This window comes from Hyperolius riggenbachi, chromosome 1 (assembly GCF_040937935.1).
Source record: "Hyperolius riggenbachi isolate aHypRig1 chromosome 1, aHypRig1.pri, whole genome shotgun sequence".
NCBI lineage: Eukaryota > Metazoa > Chordata > Amphibia > Anura > Hyperoliidae > Hyperolius > Hyperolius riggenbachi.
This window is the reverse complement of record NC_090646.1, coordinates 58,417,699-58,435,190: the sequence shown is the minus strand read 5'-3', so window position 1 is coordinate 58,435,190 and position 17,492 is coordinate 58,417,699. Positions and strand designations below refer to the sequence as shown.

At 43.5% G+C, this 17,492-nt stretch overlaps 1 long non-coding RNA gene across 1 annotated transcript; it reads left to right on the top strand.

The window, feature by feature from the left end:
* The first annotated feature begins 2,223 nt into the window (after nucleotides 1-2,223).
* LOC137545328 (uncharacterized) lies at nucleotides 2,224-11,998 on the top strand. Its single transcript, XR_011026021.1, has 3 exons — nucleotides 2,224-2,305; nucleotides 4,438-4,536; nucleotides 11,950-11,998. It is a non-coding gene; the product is annotated as an uncharacterized lncRNA (long non-coding RNA).
* The last annotated feature ends 5,494 nt before the right edge of the window (nucleotides 11,999-17,492 follow it).

Genomic DNA, 17,492 nt, shown 5'->3' with positions numbered 1-17,492 from the left:
CATCCATCTTAGTGTTGAAAATTCTGCATGCATTTGTATCATCTGCAAATATGAATACTCTACTCTGTATTCTGTCTACTAAATCATTAACAAATATATTGAAAAGAATTGGATCAAGTACTGACCTTTACAGTTCCCCACTGCTAACCGGTTCCCATTCTGAGTATGTTCCATTTACCACCACACTTTGCCTTCTATCTCTTAACCAGCTCTCTATCCACACACACGTTTTCTCCTAGTCCCTGTATCGTCAGCTTCTGCACCAGGATATTGGGGTGAGACAGGACCTGCCTTTAGTAAAACCATGTTGTCCAACTGAAATAAGATTATTCTGTGCTACATAATTTTTTATAGCATACCTTAGGATACCCTCAAACAATTTAAACACAATTGGTCTATGGTTTCCTGGTACAGTTTTTTTTACCGTTCTTAAATAAGGGGAAACAAAAGCTGTACACCAGTCATAAGTGACTGACCCACTTGATTTTGTTGCAGGCACAAGAACGCAAAGTCCCAAACAGCTTGATGCATTTCGTATAGATGACCATGGTCGAAATGCGGTCATCTGCTATTCTGCTTCAGACTCCAAAAAAATCACAACAGACCACCAGAGCAGATACTGTCTGCTCCAGCTGGCCGTTGGACATCTGGCTCAGGTATGGACCGACCCTAAATTTTTAAAATGTATCTACTGTGTCAGACTGTAGTGCCTGTGGTTCACCAGGAGGGGCATAACAAGGACCCACTGTCTGTGCATTAGGATGACATATGGAAGCACAAAATGCTGAGAATACATGATGACATTTTTTCTGCAGATTTACTGTCCAATCGATTTTCCGATCGATTTCCATTCACTTATTTGAGAAATCGATCAGAAAAACGATTGGAAATCAGATCGGACATGTTGGAAATTATCTATCGAATCACCTATATGCTAAAAATATCATGGTGTATTCCCAGCATAAAGAGAAAACACCTGGGACTATCTTTATATTAACCACTTCACCACTGAGGAATTTTACCCCTTGAGCACCAGAGCAATTTTCACCTTTCAGCGCTCCTTCCATTCATTCGTCTATAACTTTTATTTCATTTTTTATCACAATGAAATGAACTATATCTTGTTTTTTCCGCCACCAATTAGACTTTCTTTAGGTGGGACATTATGCCAAGAATTATTTTATTCTAAATATGTTTTAATGGGAAAATAGGAAGAATGTGGGAAAAAATTCATTATTTGTCAGTTTTCGGCCATTATAGTTTTTAAATAATGCATGCTACTGTAATTAAAACCCATGAAATTTATTTGCCCATTTGTCCCGGTTATAAAACCATTTAAATTATGTCCCTATCACAATGTTTGGCGCCAATATTTTATTTTGAAATAAAGGTGCATTTTTTTTCAGTTTTGCGTCCATCCCTAATTACAAGCCCATAGTTTATAAAGTAACAGTGTTGTACCCTCCTGACATAAATATTTAAAAAGTTCAGTCCCTAAGGTAACTATTTATGTATTTTTTTTAATTGTAAATTTTTATTTTTTTTTTAATTACAAAAAAAATATAATTGGGGAGTGTGGGAGGTAATGAGTTAATTTTTTTGTGTAAAAGTAACGTATTTGTATGTGAAAAATGCTTTAGGGTGTAGTTTTACTATTTGGCCACATGTTGGTTACAACAGTAACATTTTGTTTATGCGACCTGCAAGCGTCCGGAAGGACGCTTGCAGGAAGTGCTATGAGGCTGGGAAAGTTTTTTGTTTTTTTCACAATGATCGTGCTGCTTCTCGTAGAAGCAGCGAATCATTGCGGGGCTAAGATCAACGAACGGGAATGGATTTTCCCGTTCATTGGTCTCGGGCGAGCGGGCGGCGGCGGCGTGCATGCAAGTGGGAGTGCACGCATGAGCAATCGGGAGCGCAGGCAGCGGCGGGAGCGCGGGAAGTACGGATTTCTCCGTCTCTGGTGGTAAAAGGATGGAAAAAGGGAAGGAGAAATCCGTACGGCTGGGGGTAAAGTGGTTAAGGCACCTCAAAAAGCCTTATAAATACATATTCCCAAATAATTGTGTATTGTATTTTCACTGTTCCCAGCATCTCAACTTCCAGTGAGTGAGGGAGGAGCACGGTTGGGAAGATTTCTCCTACTGGATGGGCTCCAGATCTGTGGGAAGATGAACCAGCTGGGGTGTGGCCAGGAGTATATCATCAGCTCTGTCTCCCATTCCCCAGTGGCTCACATCACTAGATCTTCTCCACTGTTTCCAGGTCTACTTTGTGAACATTATCCGATACCAACACCACAATGGTAAGTCATAAGTACCTGTCTATATATCTGTCTTTCTTCTAGTAACAGTTTATAACACTTTAGGTGCATTCACACTATGGCCTTTATTTAAATGACTTTTTCGCCTGAGTTTTCTCCTAGAAGATAATTTTTCATCAAAATTATTCTACCTATTTTCCTGCTTGCTGGTGGTTTAGAAAGCATTTACCTCCTAGGAGAAAACTCAGGAGAATAAGTTATTTGCATATGGTTCTATATTCATTGCATTGTAGAACTCATTGTGGACTCACTGCCCATACAAGTCTATGGGTATGTTCACATATCTGAGTTGTAATGGACTGCGTTATTCTAAAGGTGGCCACACACAATACAATAAAATGATCTGATTCTACGGCAATTCGATAAATATGATAGGATCTCCTGAAAACATTGAAAGTTTTTTTTTTTTATTCGACTGAAAAATCAGATTGGATTTACCATTTTTTTTTATTTTTATCGATCTGGAATGCTGGAAATGTTTCTTAAATCTATCTAAAGATTGTATGGTGTGTGTTAGATTGTCAATTTATTAATATACACACCCTAGCAATTTTCTCAGAGATTCCAATAATTTCTATCATAATTGGGGAAAAATGTAATACACATGTGTGGTTCATTGGTCATATTTTTGAAATGTTACAATCAGTCAGAAAAATTGATTGCAATTCTTAAATTGAACAGATATTTAAAGAATTGTATGGTGTGTGTGGACACCTTAAACTCTCTATATGCAGTAGTTTTTCAGTAGTTTTTTTTTTTTTACAATGTGTAAAAATATGTGCAAATCCTATAGATGTGGACCAGGCTTTGACATAGCTTGTGGGTTTAAACATGCACCGTAGCGATGAACATAATTTTGGTATTGTCGTAATTTTGCATTATAATTCGCAATTATGATATAAAATCATAATGCTACATTTGTGGAAAAATCATGATTAATTTTGTTTGCAAGTGTAATCAGGAACCATAATTTTGCAATTTCACACAATGTTTGTGTAATTTTGTGCCACCTTTAGCGGTTAATACCAAAAATCCTATGCGTGCCATTGTCACCAACATTTCTACGTTTGTTAAGGAGAAGAGTGGAAACAAGTACAAAAAACGAAATAATTTTTTAAAAAGTCCTTGTAGTTTTTGGGAAAATCTTTTTTTTTTTTTTAATGCAAAGATAAAATGTTTTTTAAACGCTGAAAAATGACAATTTCAAAACCATTTATCCTTTGCATTTTTAAAATCAATTTTCTCAAAAACTACAAAGTCTTTTTGAAAAAATCCCACTATTCTCCTTAAAGCGGACCCAAACCAAACATTTTTTTTAATTCAAAATATTTAGTTGCACCACTCTGACACATACAAAGATAAATACACACTCCTTCAAGTCTATGAGCATTGCAGTGCATGCTTTTCACCCTCCTCCTTTCCTAACTAGGGTTATACAGGTAGAAGCCATTACTTCTGAGCTTAGTAGGAGGTTTTAGATCATGTGTTTTTTTTTTATCACCTCCTTTCCCTCACAGGGGCGTCGTCTATATGGAATCTCACACAAGCTGAGATCACTTCCCCTGTGAAATCATCAGTAGCAGCCTGTGTTTTGTTTATTTGTTTTTTTTTTATCTCCTCCACCAGTCTACTGGATTCTGTCCTGGCAATATGAAAGGAAGGGAGGGACTCCTCCAATAAATGTAAAATATTTTAAATTTGTCATCATGCAGCTGATAAAAGGCTGCTATTTATTATTATAATTTATAAAATAGATTTTATTTCTGGGTCCACTTTAACATACATAGTCATTTTGTTGACAATAGTATGTATTTGGGCTTTGCTATTAACCGCTAAACTTGCTGCAAAATTGCGCAAAAATGACATGGTTACGAATGGATTACACAGCGTCAATTGAATGTCCAAATCGTAATTACGTATGGTCATAATTGCAAACATTTACGTAAAATTTTGTGAAATGGTAATTAGTAGATTACGGTCATTACTAACTCACGTCTGTGTCCATTGCATTTTACACACATTCTAATGCATGCATTATGCAACACATACAGTATGAATCTAGCCTTATAGAATGTTTAGCATATTCATAAGTGTTGTCATTCTTTGCTTCACAGGTTGGAGCTTCCCTATTGGATAAACACTTCCAGGAGCTCCTCCTCTTGCTCTTTGTGCTTGTGGTCTCTTCAACTGTTGCCCAGCCCAACGCTAATGAGGTTAGTTTCACTGAAATGTGAGCCGCTTTTATCTATTTTAGTTTTTTTTTCTATTCTGATTCTGATTGAAATTTCTTTCTGATTTTTTTAAATCCGATTCTTTTATTTCTTTAATTCAGGCATATTATCAATCTATATTGATTTAAGAAATGTTAATGCTAATTAATGTTTAATGTGTTTAAAATGACTTCACTGCGACATGGCATGCTGATAACATTTTGGAAAGCGTTTTTAACAAAATGTCCAGAAATTCTGAAATGTAGGCCCTTTTTGCAGGAAAATGTGTTTCTGTTAGTTAAATTGATTTGAAAGTGCACTTTAAAGTGGAACCATAGTCTGGCAGAATCATATGATTAAAAGTCTGTGTCCCAACTCATTAATTGCATAGCTATCCTACCAGCCTTTGAGCGAAGGGCATTGTCATTTCTGTGAAAATCACAATCTTCCTACTCCCTCATCCTCCAGTGAAATAGTTATTAGCCCATATGCCAGGAGCGTCCTGTGCAGGCGCAGTAGGAGAAAACCTCGTACTGCGCCTGCATAGGATGCTCCCGGAGACGTTAGTAGGAGCGAGGATGTGTGCAGCCAGGTCTGCGCAGGCGCAGTGGGCCGCTGACTGAGAAAATGAAAGTGAGCCACAGCGGAGGACCGGAGGATTGTTTTGTCCCAGCGTGGGCATAAGACGTCTGCAGGGGGCCGGTAGAAGCCCCAGGTAAGTTAAACTCTTACTCTATCTATTCTTTAACGTAACTGTTTATTATTTTTGTCATTTTTCTATAATGTCTTAATGTGATATGTTTACTCGTTAATTTATATATATATATATATATATATATATATAATTGTGTGTGTGTGTGTGTGTGTGTGTGTGTATGTATGTGCCGCAATCACTTGAAAATTCCTTGACCGATTTCAACGAAACTTGGCAGTTCCAGATGTACCCTTGATTCTTCCTGGCTCTCAAACCTGCAGTAGAACTTGCCGAGTTCTTCGGCTAGCTCCGGACTGGGAGGTGCTTGCTGTGGGGGGGGGGGGCTTGTAGTTGGTGGCAGCCCTAAGGCCCTTCCACACAGCTCGAATGTCGTTTGAGCGCAGGTTTTGTTCCATACTCTCAGCATAGTCCCTTTTGGCAGCCCTCAGTTCTTGATTAAGGTCGTTCCTCGCCTTGCTGTAGTCCTCCTGGTTGCCGGTCTTGTGTGCAATTTCCTTTCGCATCCGCAGTTGCCGTAGCTTGTTAGTGAACCACGGCTTGTTGTTCGGGTAGACCTTGAAGACTTTGCTTGGTACGCAAGAGTCCTCACAGAAGTTGATGTATGAGGCAACATTGTCTGCCCACTCCTCTATGTTTGGTGCTTCCAGGGACTCCCAGTCGGTGCAGTCAAAACAGGCTTAGAGTTGGAGCTTGGCCGCGTTTGACCATACTTTGGTAGATTTAAGAGTCGGTTTAGCAGATTCTAGGCGTCTCTTGTAGATGGGAATCAGGGGGATAACACAGTGGTCAGAGGAGCCAAGAGCTGCCCCTGGGGCTGCATTGTAGGCATCCTTCAGTGCTGTGTAGCAATGGTCAAGAGTGTTCACGCCCCTGGTGGGGCACTCCACATGCTGGGGGTAGCGTGTCATCTCCTGGCGAAGATTAGCCTTGTTGAAATCGCCCATAATAATGAATAGTGAGTCTGGGAGGGACATCTCCCACTTTGAGATGGTCTCGCTGAGGTCCAATAAGGCACCTCTGATGTCGGCGTCAGGAGGAATGTACACACCGGCAAGAACATAGGAGGAAAACTCACGTGGTGAGTATGATGGCCTGCAGTCGATGAGTATGAGCTCGAGGTCAGGGGAGCACTTCCTGATGAGTACTGACGTGGTGGTGCACCATGAGGAGCTGATATAGAAGCAGATACCTCCACCTTTTCTCTTCCCGGAGAGGACAGGGTCCCGGTCTGCACGGGTGAGGCTGAAACCTGGGAGATGTAGAGAGTTCTCAGGGATGTCCTTGTGTAACCAAGTTTCCATGAAGCAGTGGACTGGCGTCGTCCTGCTAAGGTCCCTCCTGTCGCAGAGTAGGCACAGTTCGTCCAGCTTGTTGGGGAGGGAGCGCATATTCCCCAGGAGGACTGAGGGGATAGCTGATCGTAGGCCCTTCCTTTTAAGTCTCTCGTGAGCGCCTGCCCGGCAGCCTCTCCGCCTCTGGCCTGCACAAGGGCCAAGGGCCGGATATAGGACCAGTCGGATGTGATTCCAGACCAGGTTGGACAGAAGCCTGGCTACAGGGGGTGAGGGGCCACATGGTTCCCACTGTAGGAGCTGCTCTCTGGTGTATGCAGTGCGTGTGGCATGGAGTGGTGTGAGTGGACCCCAGTCCCCGGTGAGAGGGCGAGAGGTGGTGGGGCGCCAGCGGGGAGTATGGAGGCATGGCATTGTCTGGGCAGCAATAGAACCGAATAGTGGACCAGGCAGCAGAGCAGAGTTCAGCAAGGGGCAAGCTGGCCAGACTCAGCACAGGACGTCAGTGGGGCCCTATGTAGCCAGCGGCTAGCGGTCTCAGGGGAGCACAGCAGGAAGGTGAGGCTGGGAGCAAGCAGCAGTAGGTCCAGCAGTGACCGCAGCAAAAAGTTCAGCCTGTCTCCATGAGGATTTTGCGGCCCATTATTCCAGTGCCGGTGGAGTTGGGCCACGTGGGGGGCCTAGCACGCCAGAGCGGGGCTTGCAGACAGTTCTGGTGAGGTTGTCGGCACACCGTCAGAAGAGGGAGCCAGTGTCCGGCCACTGCAGAGGGATGGTGTAGGACAGGCTGCTCACAGAGGGTAGTGGCATGGAGTCTTCGGCTGCAGCGCTCGTCTGGAATGGTCGGGTGTCTCCTCGGTGCCGGGGACCCTGAGATCTATTTCTACTCCAAAGGACACTCAAAACACAGGTGTGTTTTATCACACAAAAGAAATGTATTTATACACTCACAACTCACACAATTTCACAACGCGTTTTGCGGGCGTGACCCCACTTCTTCAGGCAATTCAGATAGGGGTATATAATAGCAATGTAGGTCCAGGGCTGCATTAAGCGCTTAATGCAGACCTCGACCTACACTGCTATACGTCCATGTTTTAAAACTTTTATGCTATTGTTTTATACTTTTGGCGCCTCTGTTCACTTGGATTGATTATCTATCTACCCTGGTGGAAGGGTGGAAAACGTTTTACATTTTTTCCGATCTACAGAAAGCGACTTCTTACTCCTTTCATGCTATTCTTTTGACTCCTCTGTTCACTTGCATTGATTTTCTTAAACTTCGCACAGGTGGTCATTTGGTAATTGGGATTAATATTCAGGAAAGTGGGTGGAGCCTACACAGCCAATCAAAATGCAGCTATTGATTTTCAAGTGGAATATTTACATTGTTGCCATTTTCACACTGTTAATAGCAGAGGTATTAAACCTGGTACAGTATGTCATTGGGTGACTGGGGTTTACATTCAGAACAGGGGGCAGAGTCACAAACAGACCATCAGATTTGTTTAATTTCTATGGAAACATTTAAATTATTGATGCCAAGGAACCCGAAAGCTCACAAATTCAGTCATTAAGTGTCTGTGTGTTAAGATTAGAAAAAGTGGGCGGAGCCAACAGCATCCAAATACATACCCGGGCAATGCTGTGTTTTCCGCTACTAAATTATATAAAATCATGTAAAGGACTATTATCCCGCTCTGAGTTTACACAGCTTGAAAACCCACCTCTGATCATTACTGGAGGTGAGTGTGTTTTGCATAGAATAAATGTATTGAAACATATAACAGAGGTGCCAATGTAGTATAAAAATGATTAAAAACAGTTTAACCTCCTCAGCGGTATGGACGAATATATCCGTCCATCACCCTCGGAGGTCGCCGCTCAGGCCCTACTGGGCCGATTTTTACAAAATAAAAAGCAGCACACGCAGCCGGCATTTTGCCAGCCGCGTGTGCTGCCTGATCGCCGCCGCTCTGCGGCAATCCGCCGCGAGCAGCGGCGAAAGAGGGTCCCCCCAGCCGCCCGAGCCCTGCGCAGCCGGAACAAAAGTTCCGGCCAGCGCTAAGGGCTGGATCGGAGGCGGCTGACGTCAGGACGTCGGCTGACGTCCATGACGTCACTCCGCTCGTCGCTATGGCGATGATGTAAGCAAAACAAGGAAGGCCGCTCATTGCGGCCTTCCTTGTTTATTCTGGGCGCCGGAGGCGATCGAAAGAACGCCTCCTGAGCGCCCTCTAGTGGGCTTTCATGCAGCCAACTTTCAGTTGGCTGCATGAAACAGTTTTTTTTTTATTTAAAAAAAACCCTCCCGCAGCCTCCCTGGCGATCTTAATAGAACGCCAGGGAGGTTAAAAAGAGGAGGTAGTGGTGGACTTACCTCCCCCGAGTAGACACCAAAAATTGTTAAATAACAATTTTATTCACAATACCCCACTTTTGAAATTGTTGTTTATTATAACGATTTAATCTCCCCGCCTGCTATTACAGTGGTTGCTTTGTGGTAACCCTGGTTTGTGAGTATATTCATTTGATTTGTTGCTCTTATCTTGGTATCCTGACTTACTACTATATTGGGCTCTCTGTGTCCCTTTCTTTTTGAGCTTTGAATAAATGTTTCTTTGTATATCATTTGCGTTTCATATTGTTTTAAGTATGTTTTTAAAGAGACACTGAAGCGAAAAAAATATATGATATAATGAATTGGTTGTGTACTATGAATAATTACTAGAAGTTTAGCAGCAAAGAAAATATTCTCATATTTTTATTTTCAGGTACCGTATTTTCCACCGTATAAGACGCACTTTTTCTTCCCCCAAAATGGGGAGAAAAAGTCCCTGCGTCTTATACGGCAAAGGCAGGGAATCCCCAACTTCCGAACGCCCGCCGCTATGAACCGCCGACCCGCCGCCATGTTGGGGATTCCCTGCCTTTGTGTCCACTTCCCCCTTGCGTCTCCTGGTCCCCGTGCTGCAGTACATGGCCGCAACTTACCTAGTCAATGCTCCCGCGGCGATGTCTGACCTCTGCGCTCCCCCCCGCTAGCCTCCTCTCCCTCCCCCTCGTCTCTCCTGGCCCCCCCTGTGCTGTAATGTATGGCGGCAGCTTACCTTCCAAGCGCCCGCGGTGAATGCAGGCATCGGTCTCCAACGCTACTTATCGCTCTTGTGTCCGGCTTGTACTGACGTCATCAGTACAAGCCGGACACAAGAGCGAGAAGTAGCGTGGAGACCGATGTCTGCATTCACCGCAGGCGCTTGGAAGGTAAGCTGCTGCCATACATTACAGCACAGGGGGGGCCAGGAGAGACGAGGGGGAGGGAGAGGAGGCTAGCGGGGGGGAGCGCAGAGGTCGGACATCGCCGCGGGAGCATTGATTAGGTAAGTTGCGGCTATCTATGCACTGCAGCACGGGGGACCAGGAGACGCAAGGGGTGGGAGAGAAAACATGCCGGGCAGAAGGGGACACATGAAGGAGATAGGGGGAATGTATGGGAGGCACACTGGGGACATGGAGGCACACTGGGGACATGGAGGCACACTGGGGACATGGAGGCACAATGGGGACATGGAGGCACACTGGGGACATGGAGGCACACTGGGGACATGGAGGCACACTGGGGACATGGAGGCACACTGGGGACATGGAGGCACACTGGGGACATGGAGGCGGCACACTGGGGACATGGAGGCACACTGGGGACATGGAGGCACACTGGGGACATGGGGAGGCACACTGGGGACATGGGGAGGCCCACTGGGCACATGGGGAGGCACACTGGGCACATGGGGAGGCACACTAGGCACATGGGGAGGCACACTAGGCACATGGGGAGACATATTGGACATATGGGGCAAACATGGGTGACACAGGAGCACACATGGGGAGACACGAGGACACCATTTGGGCTAGAACATGTACAAGACGCTCCTGGAACATGGACGCATCAGGTTTAGTATGTATATTTTTTTTCCCCTGGTTTTTGCCCTCTAAACCTAGGTGCGTCTTATATTCCGGAGCGTCTTATACGGCGCGAAATACGGTATATAGTGTTTTTTCTAACATTGCATCATTCTATAATATGTGCAGATTACACAACACTCAGCATTCAAAATGATTCTTTCAGAGCAGTCTGTGAACTAATGACCTCTCCTCTGGCAGAGAAAAAGTAAATAGTTCAATAACAGTTGAGGTAATAAAAGTCAGATAACAGCCCTCTCCACGACTTTGAAAGTCGTAGAGCTTAATGCCTTTTTTGCATAGAGATAACAACTGGAGGTTCTTAACTCTTCCTGTACTGGAAACAATTAGACTGATGTATCTGATCTTAATGTTTTATTTCTTAGCTGTACTACACATACAAATCATAATGTCATAATTTTTTTTCCGCTTCAGTGTCTCTTTAAGCTAAGGCTGCATTCCTGTATAATACACATGGTGGGAGTGGTTTCCAGCTCTCCTGTTTAACCTGCATCTCAGCTGGCTGATATATAGATTGTAGATTGCAATCTGTGGGAGGTAATGCCAGTCAGTACCACCTGGAGAACAGTAACAGAAGTGTGGCTGCACCTGTTGATCTGAACACAAAGTACTCCTGCTCATTGTAGAATAATGTATAACCATAATCTATTTAACAATAAATAGATAATATAATCTTTGAGGCAGAGCAGCTACATCACTTCTTTCTGGGTCAGCATTCATAAGTACCAGCACAAGTCAGTAAAGTGTTTTGTTGTTGTTTGAAACTGATCTGATCTGCAAGCGGACCAGTTTGGACCTAGCCTAAAGCCCGGGTATCATGTTCGATAATTACCGGCAACTGTGGTATGCTGAAAACAGTGTGGAGACTGTGCAGGAGGAATCAGCCCTTTAGGTTCCTGTTTGAAGATGCGGAGGAGCTAATAGGGGAATCATCTAAGCATGCCATGTGTTATGTTTCATCTAAGCTGTAGCAATAAAATAAAATGTTAAAAAAGACTAACGGACAGATTCAGAGGGGCAGAGGGAGTATAACAAACATGTACATTCTAAAGGGATGTCAGGGATGCCTCTTACTATTATAATGCCCTCACTGCACGGAACAACATGTAACAAAACAGAGACAGCTCCACACTGCTCTGCTGTTACCAAACAGGTTTTTCTGAATTGAAGCCATGAGTTTTAGTAAATTACTGAACTTATAACGCACCTGTGAAAATCTTGATTACTTAGCAAAAAAGTCTAAAATACAGATTGCTGTATTTTTCTGACATTGGTTTTTTTGGTTTTTTTTTCTTTTTTTTCCGAACAGCCGTTGATGAATGAAAGCCACTGTCTTATATATTTTTTTATGACAGGCAGTGTGGAGTGTAGGAAGCGATTCTTACAGCAGAAAATGTTGTTAACAGCTTTTTTTTATCTGTATAACAGAAACACGATATACAGGATAAGTGTTTGCTGCAATGCCAGTTAAAGACGTTCACTGTAAGTATTTTTGCATTTCCCATTTCATATAACTACAGTGAAAATATGTAGTTGGTACATGAAAGTGTCAGTTGGCATTCTGAATCACATCTGGCTTTAAATTACAATAGACGCTTATTGGGGAATCTGAGAGGCACAAATACAAATCATGGTTCTCTAAGCCAAAACGGTGATGGTTTCCCCAGTCATAGGCACACATGGACATTGATACCCAACCTCTCGAGCCCCCAAGGTAATGAAGCATTTAGGGATGGTGCCACACTATATTTATGTCCTCTCTTTGCCCCCAGTCTTGGCAGGAGGATGTTAATATGAGTGCAGATGAGCAGAGCACAAATACTACATTATGCCTGTACCTATCACACCATCAGGCACCTGTCAGACTAACCAGGGTATCCCACCCTGGTTTCCAATCCAACCTTTTGATAACCCTATGCAGAGTTGACCCTCTGAGGACATCTGAGGTCCCTCTGGGGGGATGGCCCTAGACCAGGCATGGGCAAACTCGGCCCTCCAGCTGTTACGGAACTACAAGTCCCACAATACATTGCAGGACTCTGACAGCCATAGTCAGGACTCATAAAGGCAAATGCATTGTGGGACTTGTAGTTCCGTAACAGCTGGAGGGCCGAGTTTGCCCATGCCTGCCCTAGACCATCAGGCAAAATATTAGGTAAAGAAAGGTTTCCATTAGACTACCAGGGAAATCTATAAGGGAAGGGGAACCACTAGACCACCAGGGGGCACTGTAAGTATGCAAGGGGACCTAAAAAAAAAATGCTCTAATTCATAAAGGACAAATGAAATCTAAATATACAGTACACATGTCCTACACTGACGTATTTATTTCCTTTTAAACAATGCACACAGTACCTGGCTGTCCTGCTGATCCTCTGACTCTAATAATTGTAGTCACAGACCCCAAAAAAGCAAGCAAAATCAGATGTTCTGACTGAAGTCTGACTGTATTGGCCGCATGCTTGTTTCAGGTGTGTGATTCAGACACTACTGCAGCCAGAGAGATCAGCGGGACTGCCAGGCAACTGGCATTGTTTAAACAGGAAATAAATATGTCATGCTCCATATACCTCTCCTTACAGGTGTCCTTTAACTACTTTCCTACCACAGGTTTTTTTTCCTTAAAAATCAAATTAATTGTCACTTTTCACGCTCCTCCCATTAGTTTGGCAATAACTTTATCGCTATTTATCCCAGCTAAATGATCTATGCATTGGGGTTTTTTCTCCACAAAGTAGGCTTTCTTTGGGTGGTACTTTTTTGCTAATAATTATTTTATTTTATATGCAATAAAAGAGAAAAATATTTCTTAGATTTCTGTCATTATAGTTTTAAAACAAAATGTATAGATAAAACCCACACATAGGGCCTGATTCACAAAGCGGTGCTAACAGTTAGCACCCTGGTGAAAAGCCCTTTATCACGCCTAAACTCAGTTTAGGCATGATAAGTTTAGGTGTGATAAGTTTAGGTGTGATAAGTTTAGGCATGATAAGTTTAGGTGTGATAAGTTTAGGCATGATAAGTTTAAGCACCAACTGCGTTAGCACCTCAGTGCACAGCTGATCAAAAGTTTTGCGCTAGCAAAGTCTGGTGCACTTCGCATAGAGTTTAATGGCGCTGCTTTGCGTGCGGGACTTTGCACGCTATCTACACTTGTCTAAACTTAGCATGCCTAAACTTATCACACCTAAACTTATCACGCCTAAACTGGCTTTTCACCAGTGTGGTGCAAAGGTTATCATGCCTAAAGTCTTTTAGGCGTGATAACTGAGTTATCACCGCTTTGTGAATCAGGCCCATTGTATTTGCACATTTACAGTATCACAGTTACAACATAAAATTGTGTCACTAGTACAATGTATAGCAACAAAATTTTATTTGCAAAAAAAAGTGTTTTTTCCGTTTTGTGTGGGGGTTTTTTTGTACCCTATCAATAATTACAAGACCTTTTTTGCAAAAATAGTGGCACAAGACCCTCATTTCATACATATTAAAAACATCCCTAACAGTCCCTAAGGTAACTATGTATTTTTTTTTAAATGTCATTTTTTTTTACAATTTATTATTAACTATGGGGGAGGTGGTGGAAGAAAATAATAACTAAAGGGGAATTTATTTTTTAATGTATTTTATTATATTGTACATGTCATTTTAATGTTTGTCCACTAGATGGTCCCACATCCTGAGCAGTACACAGGAAGTGTTTTGAATTTGTTTTTTTTTACCTTCATTTTTGTGAATGACTGCAGATATAAAACTCAAGTCGGTGGTCATTCATAACAGGCACTTTGATCGGCTTTGGGAACTCATGTTCCCATTAAAAAATCAGTATTCAGCCATGCTAGCTCACGGACATGTGTCGCTCAAAAACAGAGAGGTACGCCCCAGTTGTGAAGTGAGATCCGGAGGGTCACAGATACATGTAGCAGCGGTTGGCAAGTGGTTAAAACTTTTTTATACTACTCAGGCCAATGCACTAGTTGAGTCACAAATCCCTGTGATCAAACCAGATTGTCATTTGTTACACAACGAGCTGCACTGATCGTAATTTAGATTGATTTGTGGCAAACATTAATTGAAATTATGATACATTTCAATCAGGTGGATGCAGCGAGGGTTTAGTGGTAGATTGATAGCCCATGGTGAAGTCTATTGAAAATCTTTGTGCAGTGTATGGAGGGATTTGATCTTTCTCTGATTTTATTTAGATTACAGAGGGACTGATCTGTTTGCCACATACATGTTTATTGGCACCTTTACCTTTAAGATAAATATTATCTAACATGTAATCTGTGCCAGGGATTCAATCACATCAGCATTTTTTAATATACTAATTTACAATGTTCTTTTTTTCAGGAATTATTTAGTAGGTTCAGTGATAAAGTAAGTGAAAAATCATTGTTTTGTGTATTGCACTTTGTTCTGTGTGATGTGCTAAAGTTCATTAGAAACAGAAGTATACTGTATATATGTGAAATAGAAGGAATATCTACACATTATCATGTAACAAACAGGGGTGGTCCGCTCAGGATGCCACCAGAATGATTTGTTTTAGGTGGCGTCATGCGTCAGATGGCATCCTGCCCACCCCCATCCCTGGCTGTCACTCATTTATCTTCTGAGCAGTGCCTGCAGCACCGCCTCCTCCAGGACAGTCCCGGTCCCCCTCGCTACAAGACCTCAGATAAGTGGCGACCTGCAGCACTGCAGTGAAGGAAGGAGAGCGGCTCCCATAATGGCACATATATAGGAAGTACTTACTGTATATGTGCCGTTACCAGGGTAACCGCTCTCCTTCCTTCACTGCGGCACTGTGCGTCGCCGCTGATCTGTGGCGAGGAACACTGTCCTGGAGGAGGCAGCCACCACTCAGAAGGTAAATGAGAGGTGACTGTGGAAGGGGGGCAGGTTGGCTACCTACTGGTGGAACCTTCCTGGCTAACCTATACTGTGGGCAGCTATACTGGCTAACCTATACTGGGGCAACTATACTGGCTACCTATACTGGGGGCAACTATGCTGGCTACCTATACTGGGGGCAACTATGCTGACTAATGTATACTGGGACAACCTATACTGGGGGCAACTATACTAGCTCCCTATACTGGGGCAAATATACTGGCTATCTACTGGGGGCACCTATCTGGCTAACTTACACTGGGGGGAACTATACTGGCTACCTATACTGGGGAAAACTAGTTTGGCTACCCATACTGGGGTCAACTTAACTGGCTACCTATACTGGGGGAAACTATACTGGCTACTTATACTGGGAGCAACTATACCTGGCTACCTATACTGGGCACACCTATGCCTAGCTAACCAATACTGGGGCACCTGGCTAACCTATATCAGGAGCACCTGTGCCTTGCTACCTATACTAGGGGCAACTATACCTGGTTAACCTATACTGGGGGCACTTTTACCTGGCTCTGGCTTCCTATATCTATACCTATAGCTGACTATTAATACTGAGGGTGTTTTTTTTGGGCGCACTACACCCAACCCATAACATGAGGTGTAAATTTTTGGGTGCCGTGTGATTATTCCAAATCGGGGTATGGGGCATCCTCACAAGTTTGCTCAGACAGCAAAAAGTCTAGAACTGGCCTTGGTAACAAACACTTAAATATTAATTATAAATTGAGGAGATGGGGTTAGGTTGGTCCCAGGTGGGGTTAGTACTCACTAATAAACACATTTTTTTCTCCTCTTATAAATAACTCAGTAATCGCTGAAGCAAGGACCTCCCCTGTATAACCTAGGAGAGAACGTTGTAGCGAATCATTGGATTAGTTTGCTACAGGGAGATCATTTAGAAGTTTTGTTTACTCAAAAGGTTTATAAATTACGAAAGGCCAGATGGTTTTTAATAAGGTGATTGTATCATGATGGCCAGACAGGAGGGACTGCTGCCAATCTTGCCAGCCACATTGTTAAGAAGTCTCTGGACCCTGCTAGTGATATGTATGACATGGTCATAAGACTTTTTATAAAGTTCTAATAAAACACATAATCAAGTGCCACCAAATGATGCCAGGGAACTGACTGTCACCATCTTGGTTTCTGAACAACTAGGCAAAAGCTTGTAATTTTGCAAAGCAAAAGGGGATTTATGTATCTGGAGCCCCACTGTTTCTAGAAGGAGCTTCTCTTGTGGTGCAACTCCTAATTATGTTATGTCCTTAACCTCCCTGCCGGTTATCCCGAGCTCAGCTCGGGGTAACCTGCCGCGGAGGATTCCTCAGGCCCTGCTGGGCCGATTTGCATAATTTTTTTTTTGTTACACGCAGCTAGCACTTTGCTAGCTGCGTGTAACTGACGATCGCCGCCACTCCGCGCCGATTCGCCGCAACCCGCCGCATCAGAGGGTGCCCCCCCCCCCGAGACCCGTGCGCTGCCTGGCCAATCAGTGCCAGGCAGCGTCGAGGGGTGGTTCGGGACTCCCTCTGACGTCGTTGACGTCATCGCGCCCGTCGCCATGGCGACGGGGGAAGCCCTCCTGGAAATCCCGTTCAGAACGGGATTTCCGGATGGGTATATGCGCCGGCGGCGATCGGCGCATTCGGGGGGACGCCGCAGGGAGGGCAGAAGCATGTAGCTAGCGCTAGGCTAGCTACATGCTAAAAAAAAAAAAAAAATGCCAAAAAACACCCTCCCTGCCGTGTGCAGCAAATTTTTATAACGGCAGGGAGGTTAAAGAGAACGTGAACTGAAATAAAAAGTAAAAATAAACATACACATGTCATACTTACCTCCTGTGTAGTCTACTCCTCAATCTCTTTCTCCTCTCCTGAGTCCAATTTGTCCACTGTAATCAATGGAATTCTCCGCCCTCCATTTTAAAAATGGCCATTACCCCATAACCGCTTCTGGTCAGCACACTGTTAAACTGTAATATCACCCACTTGAGCCATAGGGAAACATAGACATTACCTTACACATTCAGTTGTAACTGACAGCTCCTG